Here is a 20729-nt window from a genome sequence, read left to right on the forward strand (position 1 = left end):
ATATATATATGAATATGTATATATGAATATGTATATATGAATATATATATGAATATATATATGTGAATATATATATGAATATCTATATATGAATATATATATATGAATACATATATATATATATATGAATATATATATATATGAATACATATATATATGAATACATATATATATGAATACATATATATATGAATACATATATATATATGAATGCATATATATATATGAATACATATATATATATATATATATATATATATATATATATATATATATATATGAATATAAAATGAAAATTACAATTGAATTTACCAAAATGATCCAAGATGGTAAAATTAAAGTAAATTATAAATATTAAAGAATTAATATTGATAAAATTATCTCATCCAGATATAAAAGCTCGATAAAACCAAATAAGAAATAGAGCTTATAATATGAACAAACAGTTAAAACAATATGTTAAAAAACACTTTGAAATGAGTTAAAAGCATATTTAATCTGAAAAGGAAACACTAGATAAATGTATAGTCCTTAATTCGTGGAGTTTCGAAGAAATACTCTCCTCATCAGAGGGTAGGAATTAGCAAAATGCGGGATCGGATTTTGCATGCAGAAGTATTTGATGAAACAACAAGTAAGTCAAAGGTCTTACGTGAAAACAAAAAAAAGTTAAGCAGAGGGAATATGGTAAAGAAAAAGGTGAAGGTAAAGAAAAAGGTGTAATCATGTGTAATCACCTTTTTCTTTACCATATTCCCTCTGCTTAACTTTTTTATAGTCATATATATATATGAATATATATATTTTCATATATATATATATATATATAGGAATATATATATATATATATACGCACAGACATAAACGCATATACATATATATCATAATATATATATATATGTGTGTGTGTGTGTGTATGTATGTATATATATATATAATGTAATTAAAATCTTTATATATTAGCAATACTTGCAAATATATACTCCCTCCATTCACATATTTTTTTTTTAAACTGGGAAGTTGGTATCATGACAAATGAGCACATACTACACTACCTTCTCCATTTTAATGGGAAGGTAATGCCTGGTAGGGCGGTATTATGACAAAAGCGACGATATTATATTATCTCCACCTCTACACTAAAAAGGAAGAGGTGATCCTTAATAAGCTGGTTTCATGACAACATAACACATACTGCACTTTTTCACTCTTGGCGACCTATTAGCAGTTAGGATAGTGGTCATGTTCTGGGTTTGGTGTGTGCAAAGGTGGCCAACAATGCTGATCCTGGCTTTTAACTGCCTTTCGCAATCAGGGAAGGTAGTTTTATTTCGATTTGAGGATTGGCTGCAGGACGTGCTTCTCTCTCCCGCCTCCTCTTTCTCTTCAGCTTGAAGTCCGCTATCCTAACAATTTAATAAATGAATAAACTTTGAATATTGAAATTTTCGCTGTAAATTATATTACTGATGAAGTTTTATATCAGGAAGTAATCTCATCAAACACCGTTGGCTTCTAACTTTGAATCGGGTACTCAATAATTCTGAAATTATCGGTGCTTTTGTTTCGGTTTTGTTTGTTTATGTTTTCGCCTAATTCACAATTATAACTTTTTGTTGTGAAAGAAAAGTAGCTATTACTAACAGACAGTCACGACGTTATCCAAGATTGAATGATGATCAACGAATGTTTAGCACTCCCATATTTTTTATTTGCATTGAAATCGATGAAATCTCCCATTTTTCAATCAAATCGACTGATTGCCTGCTTTAGTTAGGAACCCATCGCAGTGCACTAGAAGGAAGCTTCACATGCCTCTTTGCAATTAGTTTACAATACATTCTAATCTACATTGCAATATAGAGAACTTGCTGTTGATTTTATAAAATTAAAGTTTAAAATGCAGAAGTCAAGTATTGTTTCAATTGTGATATAAGCAGAACATTTAATTCAGACTTGCAACTGTCATATCAAAGAACCTACTGTTGATTGTATATTTCACCGTTTGTGCTGCGATAATGGCTTTGCTAGGGTTATAAATTATGATGAACAGTCAAAAAATAGAGAAAGATGGATATAACAGCAATCAGTATTATAGCACTTATATCTTCTTCTTTTCACACTGGTTTGCTAAAAGAATCGGTCAAACAGAAAGCATTTTCAGTTTCATGTTGACCGTGATTTAGCCCCTATTTAAAAAGCCTAGTCACACCCCTATCTGTGTAAATGTCTATTAAAATATATTTATTTAATTTTTTAGGAATGAAAGCTTAGCCGCACTTTTCTCGCGGCCCTATTTTCCATTATTAAAGTGCTATTTTAATTTATTTGTTAACTTTTTCCATTTTTACCGGTGCCATTTTTACCTAAATTCCACTATACCAACAAGCCAAAACAAAGGACGCGGAGAATGGATTAGACAATTTTGAAGAACACTTGCTATAATAGTATTTATAGAAACGATTGAGACGGGCAACATCAAGTCTGTAAGAGAGAAAAGATGGTTAATTATCATTCTGGTCCTAAAAATGAGACCATGTGGGCCAATGAGTTAATACCTTTCTTTACCTACACATATCACTATTATATATATATTTTTTCTTTTTGTGTCTGATAGATATAATTAAAACATGAAATAGACTTCTTTTTCTTTTCACACAAGAAATAATAATAATAATAATAATAATAATAATAATAATAATAATAATAATAATAATAATAACAGCAGCAGCAGCTTTTTTTATTATCGCACTGCTATTATTATTCTACTTAAGTATTTTATGCCTGCTTCCTTTTTGAATGAGTCAATTGGTCCAACTTGACTTTTTATGAGGCTGTCAATCATTCTTTGTTCCCGGTTCGTTTCTGCCCGTAAGTGAATAGAATGTATTCGTGGGTGCCACAATTCTGTGACAATAACTCAAGATGGAAACAAGTTGTATGAAATGAAGAGTTGACTGAAAATGCACATTTCATTCTAAGAAAGTAGAAAAACAATCAAAGAATTTATCAATGGACTTTTTTCTTTTCTTTTTTAGGTTTTCATTTTCGGTTTTGTTTCATCTGTATAATGCATGTGTATGTGTGTGCGCGTGTATAAGATATGCATGATACTTGTGTGCATGCGTATATATGATCTGTATGTGTGTATGATAGATGTGTGTAAATATGGTAACGTTTGTTGTCAAGTGAGTAACGGTATAGGCTCTTTTTACTTTTTTGTTTTTTCAACTTTCTTATCGTTTTATCTTTACTGGGAATGAGGCATCCTACCGGATGTCAGATATCTATCCGCTATTTCAGACACTGCAACCGAGAATGTATGCATGTGTGCATATGATATATGTGTGTGAGTATGATACATGTGCGTATAAGATGTGTATGAGACATTGTGTATGAATGTATGAGAGTATCTGCTATCAATTGCGTATTTGTGTATGTGCATGTGTGTAGGTGTGCATGTGTGTGTGCAATGTATGCATGCGCATGTGTGTGACACGCGTGTGTGAGTGTACAAGACATGTGTACGAGTTATAGAGTCTGCTCTATCATACAGTATAATATACGTGTGCGAGCGTATATGTGTCAGTATATATGAGTATCCGTTATCAATCGAGTATCTGTATAATACATGTGTTTATGCATGTGAGTATGATACATGTGTGTGTGTATGAGACGTGTGTATGAGACGTGTGTGTGTGTATGATACGTTTTTGTGTGTATGCAACATGTATGATAAAGCCTGCTGTCAATCAAATATCTGCATAATACATGTGTGCACGCATGGGTGTCTATGTGTGTGTATGTATGCGCGTGACACGTTTGTATGAAACGTGTGTGTGTTTAAGACGTGTGCATATATTGCGTGTTTGTATGTGAAATGTGTGTGAATGTATGATAGAGTCTGCTGTCAATTTGGGTATCTGTGTAACACATGTGAGCATGCATATGGATACGATACATGTGTGTGTGTGTGTGTGTGTGTGTGTGTGTGTGTGTGTGTGTGTGTGTGTGTGTGTGTGTGTGTGTGTGTGTGAAACATGCGTGTGTTTGAGACAGGTACGTGTCTGCGTTTATGGGACATGTGTGTGAGCGTATCATAGTCTGCTATCAATCTGATACTTGTATAATACAAGTGTGTGTGTGTGTGTGTGAGAGAGAGAGAGAGACGTGCGTGCTTGAGACATGTGTGTATGCTATGTGCTTGCGTGTATAAGACATGCCTGTGCATTTATGATAGAATATGCTGCCAATTGAGTGTCTGTATAGCACATGTATATTTGAATTCCTGTGATATATGTGCGTTTATGATATGTGTGTGTGTGTACGTATGTATGTGTGTACGTATGTACGTTTATGATATGTGTGTGTGTACGTATGTATGAGATGTGTATGTATGTGTATGCATGACACATATGTGTGAGTGTGAGAGAGACAGAGAGAGTCTGCTGTCAATTGAGTGCTATTGACAATCAAAAGAAAATTTCAACGGAGCTGTATTTACATTCTTAAAGGTAAACATTTACATTCTAAAAAGTCTTCCTTTAAGAATCCTTTCTTTCTTTCTTTTATTTCTTTTTTTTTTTTTTTTTGTATACAGGTACGTTATTTCTTTTGAATTGTTATCGCCCCTTTCCCCCTCTATCCCCCGCCCCCAAAAAAATAAATTTAAAAATTCAAGCAAAAAAAAATAAATAAAAATAAAAAAAGGAAAATTATCTTTTCAATGCAGTCAGCCAAAATGTCATTTACATCGAAGCAAACGAAACGGCAGTATTTTAAAATAAGAGTTTCTCATTGGTTGAACGCGACAGTCAATTCAGTGCACGGATGATGGAACTATTTACTTTATTTCTTTTTTTTTTTTTTTTAATGATTTTATTTCATTTCAAGTAATTGTTCGTTATGAACTCAATACTTCGATGCAAATGTCTCCGCTTTGTATATATGTAAGTCAAGGTTCTTTCTTTTATTTTCATTAATCATAAAATCACATTGGTAAATCAGATGCAAGAAAACTATTTAGGTTGATCCTGTATCTTTTATAAGTTGCACTATATTCTTCGACTTAAGAAATGTCAGCATAGTTATCTAGACAAAATCTGGCGCGGTATATAACGGTTATCCCTATCGACATTGTATTTCGCTTTAGTCTGTTTGTCTGCCTGTCTATTCCACTTATTCTCGGAAACTACTGAGATCATCTGGATGAAGTCTTGTATGGACTTTTATTATGATAAAGTACAAAGTATTACGGCATCCGTTTGATGAACAGTTAAACATCGAATACTGTAGCCAAGATCACTCAGCCACTTCAAACAAATATTTCTGGGAGATCTCAAAAAAGAAAAAAAAATTTTTTACACGTTTTTAACTTGCTACAAAGTTGGTTGATTGGTTGGCTGTTTTTGCTTTACGGCATATCAACCCTTTTCAGGTTACTTAATGCCGAATCCAGTGATTTTGAAGAATTTTTTTTTTAATAGAATATATTTTTTATTTTCAAGTCGGTTTCTATTTAACCCATAGTTGGGACCCTAAGAGGTACTACCACTCCGAGTCAGAGTGGACCTAGGAGCAACGGCAATTAAAGGGTGGCTCCACACTCCCCCAAAGCCCGCAAGCTGGGGCCTCACCACTGGATATAGTTTAAGGTCATATCCAGGACCACCGCTACAAAGTCTAATATTGGATATATATCTGTGTAGATAAAGTTAGGTGTGTTTAAATGTTTACTAATGTTGGGACGATTAATCAGAATAAGAATTGGGAATCGAAAAGATCAGAACTTCTGGGTGGGGGGTATCGGAACCAAAAACAATTGTGTTTATTTTCCGATGCCAAAAACGATTCTTAACTTTTTGCTTGTTTACTTGTTTGTTTAAAACTAAATTTTCCATTCCTGATACTAATGAAACAATGATAAATATTTATTGATTTTAAACTTTCGGTAAAACTAAAATCCATAGATCATCCCCACACTTATTTCTCTTATTTGTCCTTTAGCACACCCCCACACACACAAGTGCATGTTTTATGTTTGCAAAAATATATACTCATATTATATAGATTTTTTTTTTTTTTTGGTAATTCGAAAATTAAAAAAAAATAACAACCATATAGCTAAATATTTAGAGATGTTAAAAGAACAAAATCGGTAATCAAATCGGAATCATAAAAAGCATTGGAATCGTCCAATCATTAATATTCACACATTTTTATGTACTAGATTGTCTCCTAAACTAATTAACCGATAATTATGAATTTTGAAACAGCTGTCAAGCGTAAGGGAAAGTAATGTAGGTTATATTTATTTTATTTAGTTTTATGTATAGGGGTCAAAGGGAGGGTGTAAACCTTTTATGAAAATTCAGACACCTCAGATTTTGTGAGATTTTCAGCAATGGATATACGACATCAATTAATAATTATTCCCCAATTTCCATTTTTTTTAGTATTTAAAAGAGTCTTAAGAAGGTGTAATAATGACACAATTTCTCATTTGAAAATTAAAAATATTTCTGATTTGCATTTAATTTAATCCATAGTCATAAGACACCACTTAAGCAAGATTCCATGAATTTATATTTCTTTCTTGATATCTCCCAGAAAGGGATATATTCGTTTGAAGTGGCTGAGTGGTCTTGGCCACAGTATTTGAAACACTGTACACCCTTAAAATTTCGGCAATAGAAAGGTGATAATCCCCTGCCGATCTTTATTAGAGTTGCCTCCATTTGTCAACCAATTTTTCACAAATACGAAACAATAACCATAAAATACAGATTAACTCAAAGAATACAAAAATATTTATGGAGTCAGTAACTTTTCTCTTTTCTTTTCCAAACAACAACTTACATGTCTGAGGATGGTCAAAGGCTAATCCGGCTGAAACGTTGCACAAATAACATTCAAGATTAAAACAATAATCCGACCAGTAAAAGTCACATAAACAATCAGTTCTCATCTCAAAAATTCACAATTTAAAACATTTTCTGATAATATTTTATAAATTGCAGTATCTTCTTCTAATGTAAGAATAGTTATTTAGACAAAGCCGTTTTTGTCTACATATGTTTGTGCGTCCAGTTCGCTTCAATAATCATATATGCACATTTAATATTATTATCAAAAAAGCAGATGATTAATTTTAGAAATCTAATATATAAAAGGTTATATGTCTGTCTCCATATTTTCAAACTATCTCTTCCAAAACTGAAAGTCGCAGAGCGGTGCTAAGAGCCTCAAATGATTTTGATTTTTTATGAACCATTCTTTTATGGGTTTTTTTAGCCAGTTAAAATAGTTTTAAGGGGCCAAAAAGGAGTCCAAATTGAAAAAAAAAAAATCGTTATGCATTTTGTACATTCATCTTTGTTTATTTTCAATTTTTAATCAATCTGTGTCAATGTGGTACAGTCGTAACATCATTAGTTTTAATTGCTACAGTTTTGCTTTTGGTTTCGATTCTAGTTAATGGCATCCAAATACTTTTTGTTTTTACTTTTGAAATCACGACTATAATAATAATGTATACAAAGTCTGAAACAAATTAAAATATCATATTTAAACATATTTTACGACCAGGTAAACCGGGTACCTCCCTCCCCCACTAGTAACCGATAATAATAATAATAATAATAATAATAATAATAATAATAATAATAATAAAGAAAGGAAATTACATATGCAAATTCAGCATCCTGCATTGAATATTCCCATTTTTGGACAGATCAATTATGCTTAAAAATACATTTAAGTTAAAATGATAAATGATAACTTGGCCAATGTAGCATTTTGCTTGCCTTCCTCCGATATTTCAGAGGATTACTATACAGGGGGTAGATGGAGCTCCTCAGTAATCGTTAAGGCAATCCATCAAAGAGAAGGTAACTCTGATGAAAAGTCAAACCCGATAAAAAAAAAGCCTGATAGCCCTGTAAAGAAATCATCTAGTGATGATGTCACAAACAAAAACACCCGCTTCCAATTTGCCATGAACCAGCTCAGAAGTGATAAGGTTCAAAAAACTGTCATGAGAATGTGTCAGTGCGCAATCAACCATAATACTTAGTTCGCTGCACCTCATCATAACAAAGATCCATAGAAAATTTCAGCCTAGTAGTTCCGAAATAAAAGGTGACTGGACAGACAGACAGACAGACAGACTAAGAGAAATATGTTGTAGATAATTTTTTTTTTTTTTAATCACATTTTCACCCCAAACAAGGCACATTGCCACTTTGTTGTAGGGGCTACTATCAGGGACATGGGCATCAGGGGTACTGTGTAGGGAGTTGGGCAGCAAGATGTCGACTCACGTTGCACTTGAACTTCTGCATGTCAGTAAAGTTGGGGAAACAGGGACCCGGCAGGGAATTCCAAAGTTTAGCTGTCCTGGGGAAGAAACTACTGGAGTAGAAGGCTCTCTTACATCTAGGGATCTCTACTGTGAAGGGGTGGGATTTAGCTGCTTATCTGGTTTGTCGGGGGTATTTATGTTGAGGGGGCACAAGTGCTTGCAGTTCGTCAGAGCATTCACTGTTAAGTACTTGCAGAAAAGGCAGAGGGATGCAACATTTCGTCGATGGGACAGGGGCTGAAGTTTAGATGACAGTTCAGGACCTATCAGATTTGCAACTTTCTTTTGAACCTTGTGTAGGAGCGAGAGACTAGTGGTAGATGTACCAGCCCAAATATGACAACAATACTCGATACATGGGCGAATAGTGGCCTTATAGAGGTATAGGATACTTTCGGGTGTTAGTGTCTTTCTAGCATGGTAGAGAGAACCTACCTTCTTGGCGATACTCTTGATGTAATTGTTCCAACTCATGTTTCCTGAGAGTGTTAGGCCGAGGAGTTTAAAGGATGTACTTTCAGATAAAGAGTTATTGGCCATTACTATTGGTGGTAGAGAAGGTTTCTTGTAATTATTGAAGGAAACGAGTTTTGTCTTGGCAGCATTGAATGTGACCATCCATTTATGTCCCCATTCCACTACAGATCGGAGGTCATCCTCTAGTGCTTCTGCCATTTCTTTAGATATGTGTTCATTTGTTTTCCCGTCATGTCTGTTATAAAGTGTGGTGTCGTCAGCATATATACCCATCTCACAGGCAATTTTGTCAGGGAGGTTATTTATGAATATTAGGAATAACAGAGGTCCCAGGATAGACCCCTGAGGCACTCCCGCATTTATATCGTATTGTTTAGATGTATGACCGTCGAGGACAACCTGGAATTTTCTCTTATCTAGAAGGATTTAATTATGTCATGTATTCTTCCAGTGATACCATATAATCTGATTTTCCTGAGAAGACCTTCATGCCTTAGATATATCTAGAGCTACTGCTCTACTCTCCCCTGATTTGTCCAGTGACTGGTATATACTTTCTGAGACTACAGTTAGGATGTCTGCTGTTGAACGGGCTTGTCTAAATCCATATTGTTGGTCAGTCAGAAGTTTAGCATCTGTAAGGTGATGGACTAGATTAATTATTGTCTCAAATATTTTAGCAAAAAGTGAGAGGAGGCTAATGGGGCGATAATTTACTGGGTCATTTCTTTCGCCAGAATTCTTGAAAACTGGTACTACAGAAGCAGTTTTCCAGCAGGCAGGAAAGCAAGATTCATTAAGGCATTTGTTGTAAAGTTTGGAGAGAACTGGAGTTACTTCGGCTGAACACTTTTTTAATAGCACAGCCAGGATGAGATTAGGTCCACATGATTTTGCAGTGTCAAGATTTCTTATGATAGCATGCACCTGAGAAGGGGTGATTTCCAGATCGTCCAGTGTGGTGTCTGTCCACAAAGGAAAGTCAGGGAGGGGGTGGTTAGCAGAGTCCAGTGTGGAGTTGGAGGCAAGCATGTTAGCCTTCTCAGTTGCAGAACAAACAACCTCAGATCCAGAAGTAATGCGTGTTGTTCTTGCTGGTCTGGAAATGGATTGGAAACGTAACCATCTGTGATAGGGAATGAGATATAGAGAAGTTATATGTAGTCATACCAGCTGTATCTTGTGAGTAGAAAATCCAAGCCAGTTGCTGTGGTGGATATTGAAGTCACCAAGCACATGCACTTGTGCACTAGTGTCGAAAGAAAGTGCTGTATCTATGCTGTCAGAGACTTTGTTTATTAGGTTACAGTCCTGGGTCGAGAGAGAGCGGTAGAGAAAATAAAAGTAGCTAATATTATGTTGCATGTTAAGTCTAAAGCACATAAAGGCTGGATCGTCCAATTCTAGTTTAGTTTCTCTAGTCAAGGAGAGGGTGTTCCGAATATATACTCTAAGCCCGTGTATATGTCTGTTAGAGTCCTTACGGCAGAGTGGGAGATATCCAGGCATGTTAAAGTAATTAGAGGGGATGGAGGAGTGTAGATTAGTCTCACTTAGTGCTAAGATATCCGGGGTGTTTGTTAGGAGAAATGCTTCGATATCATTTAAATTAGTTCTAAGCCCACAGATGTTCGTAAATGGAAGCCTCAAGGGAGAAGGCAGGTTGGTTTTGTTTGAGTTTGGGCCTGGTTTTAGCATAATTTTTGATTGCACTATCATTTTTTTTTTTAAGAGTTTCAGTTTAGGTAAGGGATGCTGAACAAGTGGTTATGCAGAATACTAGACATGCAACACAAGCAGACCATCAGTTGTCTTGCCATCTACTAAGATTGTGGCCTCGGGATAGCCCACCGGGGATGAGTGCAGGGTCCCTTTCGATGCGCGACATGGCACTACAAACAACCCGATATTATACAACTGTTGATGGAGTAGCTGCTCTAAGCGCTACCAAAGAGTTACCTGTACTACCAGTCGAGAACAGCAGCCAGGAACTGTCTATCCAATACCCTCAACCCATCAGACGATGGTCAACCCAATCTACTTGTACTGACATTATCGCATTCAAGCACTCCCAAGAGCCCAGTTTAGGGGATAAGATGTGTCGGGAGTGGGGAAAATGGCGTTCATTGCCCTAGTCAGGAAACAAGATCGACCACTGAAGGTCTGTCAACTTCCTGTTATTCGACCTCTACCTCTAGCTAATAGGCAAAGAATGAGTATGGAAGCCAGGCGATAGACAGTGCCTATCTACTCCTTAAGCAGTTTAGGTTTGCAGACTGGTAATTTGTTTGAGTCACCGGCTCTAGAAAGGTTTTCATCCAAGACTGGAGAGGCCTTCCTCCCCTTAGGTTTAGCTTCAGAGTTTTCCTTCTCCTAGACGGATGATCTGGGAAGATCTACGGGTCAATCAGCACCGAGAGGGTTTTCCCCGCGCCTGGGTCCTAATCCAGATATTTCTGCACCCCCACATTGGTGGTTAATGTTAACGGGTTAGTTTATAAGGGTTATATATCAACTGAAAAAGTATACTCCTCAAAGTGATTACAAGGCATTGCTATTTCATTGTTTGTTACTGGAGGAGGGGCTGAGTAAGAGTTCATGCAGTGGAAGCAGCTATATTTGCAAACAGGTCTGTTGGAAGGAGTTAACATTGTTTGTTTTTTCCTTTAGGTTAAAAAAAAAGTTTCCTTTTCTTATTTTTATGTTGGCTTAGGAATAGGATAATGCGTTGCAGAATGGTATGGTATTACGAATTAACTAGAAAATATTGTACAAGCTCTGGATATTTTAGATAGCAGGAGGGTTAAGTTGTATATTCAATATATACAAGTAACGTCATTTTTTATATGAAGTACATTACAGTGCAGGTATAATTGGGAGTAAATTATATGCTATGTCGTATAAAGTATGTATAGTACAATAAATAGATATATGGGCATATTTCCAGTAGATGCGAATATATGGAGATTGTAGGTATTAAGTAGGTTACCATTTCTAATAAAGATATCTTCAGCTTTCGTTTAAAAATCAGGAAGTTGTATTTTGCATTATAGAGTATCGGTTCAGTTTTTGTATTTAACATTGCTAAGCTAAGGAAGGAACAGCTATTGCTATGTAATATAGATAGTTGTATATCTAAGTACAGACTGTTGTTAGTGAGTATCCACCTGGATAAGAATAAACTAATGCATGCCTAAGGGGTAGAAATGTACAGATGTTTAGTGATCATGATTTCCAATCAGGCAGCATGCGAAGATTAAGGGCTGAAAGCTGAAGACCCCCATCTAAGTCGGGTGTATTGTATGAGTGTTAGTGGCAGTAGAGCAGATTGTTAGTTTTCAGGAGACGATTAAACTTACAGAATACAGTTAGGATTAATTATAAGAGTTTTGAGTGCCAAGTAACGTTTAGTTTAAGAAGAGAAGAGAAAAAAAATTTTTTTTTAACTTAACATGCAAATCAGACATAGGCAGTCGTCTTGGAGGCAAAGTACATATTGAATATACGTAGCAATCCAGCAAGGGTGCTTGTACCGTAATGAGAAAAAACTATTAGTATATAGCGCATCAGGATTAATTAAATGCAGTCAGTTTTGTCAAGCTCAAAGCATTGTGTATCTATTCAGTAATAGCCCTAGCGACGTAGCTAATGTCACTGTGTATTTTAGTTTCGAATATAATTGAAAGTAAGACTAACTATATTAGATGGTTTGATTGGCTAGCAAGGAAGCAAGCATTTTCAATACAAGCAAGCTTATAGTAATAGTATATATTAAGTATATTAAATAAAGTCCTAACTTCATCTATTGTAATAGAGAATAATTCCCGGCATTTTTGTTTTTTATCGCTAGTTTACTTGAATATAGCATGAGTGAGCAGTGTTTTGCCTGTTCGAATAGTAGTCGGGGAGGGGGGTGACGAATCTCATCTTAAAACTTTTGCAAGACAGGAAAAGTAGAGACAAATAAATAAATATACATAAATAAAACAAGAAAAAAATAGGCATAATATGTATTATGTTTCTCTTTGTCTTTCCATTCCACTCTTTCTCAGAAACTACTGGACCGATCTGGCTGAAATTTTGTATGGACCTTTGCTATAAGCTAACACGGAAGTAGTAAGGCTTAGAAAACTGTCATGATAAAATGTCTAATCAAAGAATCAATAAAAAGTATATTTTGATCTTTAGTCCACAATCTGGCTTAACCGGAGATAGCCAAACACGTAGGAGATCCAAAGTGAAAATATTAACCAAAAATATTAGGTCATTTGTTTTTCACTAATTGTATACAACAGCGATATTATGTAAATTACTGTAGAGTGCAGCCTCTTTATATGTGAAACATAGCTAGAAGAGTAGAAAGTGGATTCTAGGTTTACTTTTGGCAGCATCGTAACTCTTATTTCTCTTATTTGTCCTTTAGCCTTCACATTCCATGAACGATGTTTGTGACAAAGAGGGAAGAATTTCTGTTGAAAATGCTCATATCATTGTGCAATCAATCATACAAGTTATTACAGGTGCCACAGGGCTTATGAAGAAGAATCTGAAGCCCTACCTAACTAATATTCCTGATGAACCAAGTGCGAAAGAGATCCAGACAATTGCACTTTTTTTTTTTTTTTTACATAGGCATCACCACTTATCAAGGCCAAGAGACCACTTGAGGATAAGGGTTAAAGAGTGTACAGTAGAAATTGGACTATATAGTAATCATTAGTAATGGAAATTCGGTAAATTTGTTAACTTATATGGAACGGCTCATCAAACACTTGTTTATGTTAGACTTGAAGACAACCATATTGTAGTCAGCTGGAACAGCGAGGATACTAAAAAGAGCTCTCGGTTTCAATAAAAAGCAGGGGAATATTGGCAGCTGGTTTGGCTGCCCCATATCCAGCATTAAAATCTTCAAAGAAAGAAAATTTTTAAAAAAAACAATCTAACCAGGGATAATGAAATGTAAACGGATAAATTAAAAAGGTACGAGTTATTTCCTTTTAAAAATTATTTTCTTGATGGGCTTTGTTATAGATTTAAGAGGGTCTAAAGTGAGAAAATCCGTCAAGATAACTTTATATATTGGATTATGTACATTTTTGAGGTGCGTATTTTTTATAGAATGTGTATATGCTTGCAGTATCTGTTGAATGCCATGTAATTGCTAAAGTTCCTATTTAGAATGTCTCCTCCACTGACAGAGAACAAGAAATTGAAGTGCAGCATCTGAAGAACAGATACTACACTGTGATCTTGTCCCGAAATTGCTAAAGTTAATGCGTAAAGCACAGGGTGAAAGGCCCCTTGTGTTTATCCTAGGGATGAGATGATTGTATGAGTTTGGGAGAGTTGATAGCTTCTCTTGATGTTTTAAAGGCAAAACGAAAGGCAGCCGTGGGGAGATAATTATACAAGATTATTCAAGGGTAAAAAAAAAATGGTGGCAGAAAGGATGAGGAGGCTGTCTAGCATTTCAAGCAAGAGGATAATTTTGCAACATAGAAGGGATATATAAAACTGGACCAGATGTGTTACAGGTTTAAATGTAAAAGGAGAAATAATGTAAACGGAGAGGAGTCGATCACAGTTTGGGTAGTAGGTGTAAGACGATGTAGCATTATTTGGTATACGTCGTATACCACAGTGGCTTTATTCTGTCTTATTACTTTGTAGATGATTGGAGAAACCACTGATATAAAGTGGTTCTTTGCGTTTATAAACTAAATAGAATAATACCCGTCTCAGGACGGGTAAAATGAATTTCTCGAAGAAAACAGTTTTGCACCACTTTTATATCTCCTTGCTGTTGTGGCCCTGGAAGGATCGCTAAGGAAAGCACGGACACGGAGATGAGTTAGAAAAAGTAAAATATATTGAAACAAAAAAAAAAACGGCATATACAAAGAGCAATCGTCATAGTAAGTTCCGCCAAGATGGTGGACTACGAAAGTCCGCTGACTACCCCAAGAGTCATAGCTCTCAGTTAATTTATACAGTTCGGAAGAATTCATCTTTAGTGCATGAGTGAGTCCCAACAACGCTTACAAAGATTAAAATCAAGATATGATGATACTAAATCTTACATCTAGAATCCTTATTCGAATTTTGATAAAAATCCATTAAATGATTTTGATTCCAAAAAACATCTAAAATTAATGCTTAAGCTCAAGAAGGCTTAAGAAGAAATTGAAATTCAAGGAATATTGTTTTATTGATGTCTATAGATCAAGCTTAATGCAAATTTGAAATATTTGAACTTTTATGTAGGATGTTTACTCTCCCATTCTTTTGAATGTTGCAGGGTTGGTGTCCTTGCTACTTCGGTTACTTGGAGACCTGGGTAGAAAGTACCAGTCAAGAATCCATTCTCAATAATCAACCCGACAGGTGTGGGGCCAGGAACAAGTTTATTGCTTGTTGCATGACCAGGGAATGCCAATGGGGATGCCCAAGCAATTTTTGCTAGGCCAGAGTTCCCCTCCTCTAGGGGCACGGGCTTGATATCCCCACTTTCTGATCTTGTGTCACATTTTGCTGTGATGAGCAACAAGTAAATATCTACCTATATTTTGTCATCTAAAAACCCTTTAAAAATCCTCCAAAGTTTGAGGAATTTTTATAATTCGATACCAATTGTTAACATTTCACAAAAGTCAAAGATATCTGAATTTTCACAAAGACCTTCCAAACCTTTTGAAAACTAAATTAAACTAAATATAACCCACATTTGGACCCCTTATGCCAAGCAGTTATGTTCAAAAATTAATATTGATCTGTTGATCAGTTTAGGAGTGGATCCTGTAAATACAAATATATAAATAAATAAACATATCTAACATTAGAAAGATAGAGATAAGCCACTGCGTTTTAGGGCCGAAGGGTTACTGGAAGATAAGGGCTAATAAGATATTCAGTTGATGGGCAGAATTTGATTATTTATGGTTCAACAAAAATTTTTTAACATTAGATTTGTAATAACAGTGTGGAGAGCCACAGCAATAGGCAGCCACGGTTGGTATGTGCCCTGTGTAGAAAGTACTGGCACTCAAAACTGAGAACTTGTTTGATACGAAAAATAATATCAAATTAAGAATATAAACGCAAATTTAGGCGCTATCGGAATCTGAGGTGACAGCATAAAAAGACGTATATTTTGTTCTGTAGCAATGACATTATCTCGTTCACATGAGGCTGTTGGTTAGGCAGAAAGAGGACAAAAAGAGAAAATACGATGGCTTCTTGGGGAGAAACGAACGAGTGGTGGAAGAGAAAAAAACTCTTAAGCACAATGCTGAGAGTTAAGAAGAATTCAGACCTTTTTTCTTCCTCTGCGTTGAGAATAAGCCAGCGTTTCATCAAACACAAACACAATTTCGATGTTGAAAGAATTTCTGTGATTAAAATAGGGATTGATTTAAAAAAAACTATAGACAGTCTTTCAATATTATAAAACGATCATGGTATAGTTAGCTGGAGAGTAACCATAAAGTATTCTGACAAACAGAAGAGAAATTCCTGGAAAGAAACTTTGTTCATGGAAGTTTCTTTTAATTTTAGGTACACAGAGGAAGAGAAAATTCTTTTTAGTGCTTGTAACTAGACGAGTTTTTGCTGTAAACGTTTTACAGAGAGAGATCAAAGATTGGAGCTCAGTCGAGCACCTGTCATGGAAATAATGATAGTGTAGATCAAAGTAGAGCAGATAAAGACTTAAGACTCAGTTACAGCTGACAGAATGAAAACAATATACTCTAGAGATTAAATAAAGTTCGCAATTCCACACAGATTCTAAAGTTTGACAGAAAGATTCCTGAGTTTGATAAGCTGTTCTTGAAGATCCAATGCTATATTGGCGGAAACGTTGTGAGAATAAAAACTAAAGTGAGAATAGTAGTCCCAATAATCTCAGTAATGCAAATTATCAATCCTCATCTCAAAGATTCAGAAAACGAATATTTTTAAATGCGTCAGCACATAATGTTTCTGAATTTTTTAGATAAAGATTGATAATTTGTAATATTTGTATTATTCGGACTACTATTTTCATCTTGGATGATATTCTCACAAGATTTCGGCTGATGCAACCTTCGACCTTTTTCAGATGTATTGTTGAACTTGGGAATCTTTCTGTCGAATGCAGGAATCTGCAGAAAAATTTGAATAAAACCGTTTATTTAGCCGAACGTGATAAAATAATCAAGTATGAAGTCTTAAAAAAAATGACCTGAAAACATAGAAAATCTGAAAACTAGATTGATCAAACAAAACAAAAGCTGAAAAAAATACCTTGAATCAATACCTGATGAACCAAGCTCAGTTGAAATTCAAATAGCAACTATAAAAAGCAGGAGATCAATTTGGAAAAGAGCTCTTTGATATAAATACAACACATGAAAAATAAATTCTCTGCTAGCCCCAGGTTAAGGCTCCATGATATTAAAAAATTAACTAAAAGAATTTTTTTTTCAAAGTGAACAAACTAGATCTCAATGGAATCCCCATAAAATATATACTGTCAAACATTACTATAATGTAAGCTCGTTCAAAATAAAAAGTGCAGGACACTTACATCAGTAGCATCTGATCTTGATAAGTGGTTACCATTTAGTAAAAAGAAAACAACTTTAAATTAAACCAGATGTAAAAGAGATGATTGTTAATGGTGTTTATCCAAAAGCATTATCAGCACAAGAACTTTGTTTTTTTTTTGTCTGCGTCTGAATACTTTTTGCTTTCCTATTCTTTGTTATAGATACACTTTACTAAATAACCACTAAGTAGTCTTCGTTAATGTTATCCTGGACACAACCAAGTGCTTCAGCTAGTTCTAATCTGTATAAATAAAACAGTAGATGCATGTATGGGTGTGCGTCTGTCTGTCTGTCTGTATAAAAATATTTAACCGATAAACTTTTAAACTACTGATCACATAACACTGAAATTATCAGGAAACAGTAATCATACACCAAGGATGGTTTATAATGAGTAAAATCCTTGTTTGGATGGATGAATATAGAAATATGTTGGCAAATTGAAATACAAAATGCTCATTTCAACTTGCCAACATATTTCTATTACTTTTGCGCATGCACAAATTCGTTCATAGTTTGAAGTGGCTAATTTTTAAATCTTATCTATCTGTTGATAGTTCAAACGGTAAGGAACATGGCTTGAGTGCAAAATGTTTTGGCTTTGATTCTAGTCGATGGCACCCAAATAATTTTTAACTTTTGAAATCAGTACTAATATATATATATATATATATATATATATATATATATATACTAGCAGGACTCATGTACTGGCGTTGCCTGGTGAAAGTATGTCCCCCCCACCACCACCTGTAAAAAAAAAAAAAATTTTTAATTAAACTACGGTTATTAGTAGGAGCCACTGCCGGCTCAGTAAAATCGCAGGTACTGACGCATATGGCCAAAATGAATGTACCGCGCCGAAGTAACAACATTAATATCTATAAACCGATTCTTAACATGGGTATTTGATTATGTGATGTGATTATTGTGTGCTTTCACCTAATGTGTCAAATAAAAGTAAGATGGTGTGACCTATTAAGTAGCAATTATTATCATGCGTCTGTAATCTATAATGAAAATAAAAGAACAAACTAAAAATTAATTATAATCCAGTGCACTTATTCGGGGGGGGGGGAATATTGTGTCACGAGGAAAGAAAAACAACCAAAAAATCATTGCAGAGAATCTGAACAATGATTTCCATGGCCTTTAAATTTTTCCTTTTCACTTTGTCGTAATTTTTCCCGGTGATTATTATCAAGTACAGGCTTAATTTTCAGATTAAAAAAGGAATTTGAGGTAGAATTGTTAATGACTGTAATAGTCAAGAATTAATTAGTAATGATAACGATCTAATAAATGGAACACACTTTTTTTGCCATGTCAGTTGTTAATGCTACCCCTAGCCATTAAATGTTTTCTTTTTCTATTGGTAAGGCGTATATAATTTTTCCAAGGTATTTTGGTAATGTAAAAGCTAAGCATGTAATCTATTATAAGTGCTGTAGAAATTCACAAAAAATTGAAAAGGAAAAATCTGAATGCTGGGAGCAACATTAACAACGGGAGTGTCCAAAAAGTGGGTGTTTACTGTAATAGAACGTTATAGTTCCAAATTTAAGCCTGTAAGCACTAATAATCGCCTGAAAAATGTATGAATAAGTGAAAAATAAAAAAAGTAAATGGTGGGGGCAGCATTGTTCAGGTCCAGTTCGAGAGTCACCAACCTGATAGGTCCTGAACTGTCATCTAGGCTTCAGCCTCTGTCCCATCGACGAGCTGTTGCATCCCTCTGCTTGTTCTACAAATACTTTAATGGTGAATGCTCTGACGAACTGCAAACACTTGTACCTCCTCAACGTAACTACCCCCGACAAACCCGACAAGCTACTAAGTCTCATCCCTTTACAGTAGAGATCCCTAGGTGCAAGAAAGCCTTTTACTCCAATAGTTTCTCCCCCAGAACTGCAGGTCTTTGGAACTCCCTTTCGGCATTCAGCTTTTCCAACTGTACTGATATGCAGAAGTTCAAGTGTAATGTGAACAAACATCTTTCTACTCATCTTCCTTCATAATGCCCCTGCTAATCAAGTCCCTGATAGTAGCCCCCTGCTTCAAAGTGGCACTGTGCCTTGTTTGGGGTGAAAATTGAGTAAAAAAAAAAAAAATTTTTTTAATATATATATATATATATATATATATATATATATATATATATATATATATATATATATATATATATATATATATTGTAATCTGAAAGTTATGCTTGTAATCGATGATAATCGCCAGAAAATAAAGTACAAAAAACTGAATTCCTCCCAGTGACTACTGGTAGCAGTGGTAGGACTAAATATTTAGAGAGAAAAATAGGGACTCCTTCTTCAAACAGTGTTGCGATTGTGATGGTGTTGCTTGTAGGATGTAATATAGTATTTTATTATCACGACTGAATGTATCTGAAATGGTGTTTGAAAGCTACATAAGATAGTAGCTTAGATGTATTGAATTTGTATGTGACATTTGTTGTTGCAAACTTACAATACTTTTGTCTAGAAGGGGAATTCCTGAGGCTACTTTATTAATATGGAGTAATATTTAATAGAGAATTGACTCTGTAATAATAAATACGAAATGTGCATAAATTAAAGTATACTTAAGCATATTTTACAACCGTTCATGGATAAAGCACCCCCACCCATTGCTAGTATATAATGTGTGGGGATTCTTTATCCATGAAAGAATTTGCAATTTTCCCACAATAGAAAATATGAATAGTACCTTAAGATAGGTGCTGAAAGTTGAATTGAGCAACAGCTTTTGAAGTAAAAAAAAATGTATATTAATTGAACAATTTTACTGTTTCATGGAAATCTCTCCAAACAAAGTATGAAGTCACTTGGAGTAAAGAGCTAACAGGAACGAAAAATGATTATCACAAAGTCAGAAAACGCCTATTGACCTTAGTCTTGAAAAAAAAAACAAAAAAAAACAAGTCTATAAGTAAGAGGAAAACAGTCAGTAGGAAGAGGGTTCCACAAATCCGCAGTTCTTACTGGAACTGTATTACAATGAGTTCTTACTGAAGCTGTAATACAATGTATTACAATCAAAATAGCGAATTGATGAAGACCAGCGAGTCCAACGAGCTGGAACAAAGAAAGCAGGAAATAGATCATACAATTCTGAAGAGCACATGCCATAATAGTATTTATTAAAAAAGTCTAAGACTCACGTCTGTGAGAGGAAGATGAGGGAAAAAGAGGAAATTGGTAGTTATTTCTTATAGAATGAAAGAAATTTGCATAAAATTATATTGTTCATTTTCATTAACCCAATACCAATGTGTCAATAAA

This window comes from Euprymna scolopes, chromosome 7 (assembly GCF_053919585.1).
Source record: "Euprymna scolopes isolate OS-2025 chromosome 7, ASM5391958v1, whole genome shotgun sequence".
In the NCBI taxonomy this organism is placed as follows: domain Eukaryota; kingdom Metazoa; phylum Mollusca; class Cephalopoda; order Sepiida; family Sepiolidae; genus Euprymna; species Euprymna scolopes.